Below are 2,685 nucleotides of genomic sequence, written 5' to 3'. Positions count from 1 at the left end.
TGGAGTGTACGGGAGTGATTTACGCAATGGTGCGAATAGTCACGGCCAAAATAAATCATACTAAAAAGAACAGTCGATGCATTTTAAATTTCGCTTCTTTCATTTTAATCTAAGAAGAATGGATGGACGAATGGAAATCTTTCGTTAATTGATAAACTAGCATAAATGCGTTTTTTTGTTTAATCACTTCCCACCAATAATTGGAAAGCGATTTGGTTTCGGGTAAAATTTCTAAAAAAAAAATGCACTTATCCTACTTTTCTAATTCACGCCAGAAATCTATAAATGTTGTATTAAAATTCCCCAAAATGATCCATTCGTTACCAATTTATCATCAATCGCATAGGAATTTAATAATGAAAATCATTAATCATTCGATCATTTGTGAAGAATGTAAGGCTTCGCCTCAGTTTATCTCCTAAACATCAATTGAGAAAGATAATTCACACCAAAAGGGACAGTTGATACATCGTAAAATCGTTCTGTTTAAGCTCAATGCAAGTACTTCTCACTGACGTCACGAGCATTTAGAAAAATCAAGTCTGTGACGCAAACGCTCAATGATTTTTTTAGGTTTCACTGATTGCGAAAATTCATCGGATACTTCGCTGTACAGCACTGCCAAAGAAAACTTAATTAGCAAATGTTTCTCCCGTACTTCCCTCCCTACGTCTTAACTTGTTTTTAATCCAAGAGAATACCAAACTCTGCGTACATATTTTACGTGCAACACCGTAGTCGCTCGGTTTTTCCCCCTCCAACAAAGTTTTCCATAAACAAAAAAAGAAGAAGCTTGAATTAGTAAGGGAGTTAGGACGATGGCCCAGAGCCGGATATTCGAAACTTTCGTTAAAGTCTCGCGGGACAAGAACCGTAGTTGAAGATGGAAGGGTTTCAGGGTAGATGGAGGAGGGAGAGAGAATGAAGGAGATGGGTGGGCGTTAAAGCTGTGAGATACGCCAGGGAAATTACAAAACAGCATCGGCTACATGAACTTTCATAATGAGAGCATGGTTGGCGACTTTCCAAGGCTAACTTCAAGAAATGAAAAAAGGGGGAATATTACAAAAGCACTGGTAGAATACATTGGTTTCTTGCTTTTGTAAATATATTCTTCCTCAAATTTTTCGGGTTATTCTGAAGCATGTCTCCATCAGCAGCGGACAGATAGGATAGGCAGATGGGAAGCGATTTATTTATCCTTTGGGACACTAGGTCTCCGGAGGGGAGACATGAGTAATGCATGACTGTTTTCACTCAAAACTAAAGTCTACTTGTGGGAAAAACTTGTATTTCAATTAATAAATATTATTGACTTGGGCATTACCGTAGATTTCATTAGTCTGTCGAAGAGATGTTGCGGTCTAGGAAAACGATTGACGTCGTTATTCTAAATTCTTTTATCCTCAACTTCATAATGAATATTGTCTAGATTCTCGTGAACTCTGCTGTTATGAAGTGCAAAATCTCCGATTTGCATTTTCCCTTGAAATTATTCCAAAGTATTTAAAACCCGACGCATTTACACTATGAAACATAAAATCCCCAGAGGGCAAACATGAGTAATACATGATTGTTTTCAACTGAGGCTAAAGACCAGTTTTTGGTAATATGTTATTGACTTGATCGTTACCGCAAATTTAATCTGTCTATCGAAGGGATCTTATTGTCTAGGAGCACAATTTCAGTCATTACTCTAAATTAATTTATCCTCAATTTTGAAAGGAAAATTATCTAAATTATCGTGTACACCGTTGATATCGAATAAAAATTGAGAACAAATATGTTAATTAGTTATATTATCAAAATTTTCGGCTTAATATATCCATTTATGTTCCAGTTATGGTAAAAATACAAATGAAAATACAACTTCTCAGTCAAAAAAGTACTCTCAAAATCAAAATAATACAAAAATCGTATTGTTATTCCTTCCAAATTCCCAATAAACAAAAAAAGAAAAACCTTAGTTACAGATCAAAATCTCCCATTTGCATTTTCCCCTGAAATTGTTCCAACGGATTTGAAACCCTCATTTCGGCCCTCTTTATTCACTGGCGAAAAGCCTCTTACCCGCCAGTTTGAATCCTAAAAAAATAAAAAAAAATAAAGGAAATCAAAGAAGTGAAGGTGCAGGAGCGCAGCAACTCGAAAGAGGTGGTACGTGAGCTCGCACACAGGCATTACCACATGTCGGTAAAAAAAATCCACTGCGAATAGAAGGAAAAACATTTAGGTTTTTCACAGAAACAAAAAAAAAACACGATTCCTCTCCTGTTTTAATCATGAAATTTTTTTTCTCCCAGTTCATTCAATGTGAGATCCTTTCATGCCCCCTTTCTAAGTCCGAGCTATCATCTTTCCCTTCTTTTTTCCCCGCTGCTATTAAAAAACCGCCCTTTGTTTAATCAGAAACTTTTCAAGTACTCGAGGGAAAAAAAAAATTTTTCTCCTCGAGAACTAATTACAAAGTTTTTTAACGAAATTTTTACCCTCAATTTTTTTTCCATCGCTGTAGAACAAAGTGTAATGGTCATTATGTTCCACTTCACTAACAATTTTTCGTTGGAGGATCACAATGAGAGCATGAAAAATCCGGAAAACTAGAGGGTTTCAAATAAATTGAATTTCTTTTTTTTCTTCATGGGCTGTATGTGCATTTGAGTCGGTTGTTAACCACAATGGGGG

The 2,685-nt window shown here is 35.9% G+C and overlaps 1 protein-coding gene across 1 annotated transcript in view; it reads left to right on the top strand.

The window, feature by feature from the left end:
* The window catches only part of LOC107036346 (protein slowmo), a 23,672-nt gene that overhangs the window by 4,705 nt on the left and 16,282 nt on the right, over positions 1 to 2,685 (top strand). The window lies entirely within an intron of this gene.

This window comes from Diachasma alloeum, unplaced genomic scaffold (genome assembly GCF_001412515.2).
Source record: "Diachasma alloeum isolate Michigan unplaced genomic scaffold, Dall2.0 Dall_scaffold_00208, whole genome shotgun sequence".
NCBI classification, from domain to species: Eukaryota; Metazoa; Arthropoda; class Insecta; order Hymenoptera; family Braconidae; genus Diachasma; species Diachasma alloeum.
The sequence above is the reverse complement of the archived record's forward strand: the minus strand, read 5'-3'. Positions and strand labels throughout refer to the sequence as shown.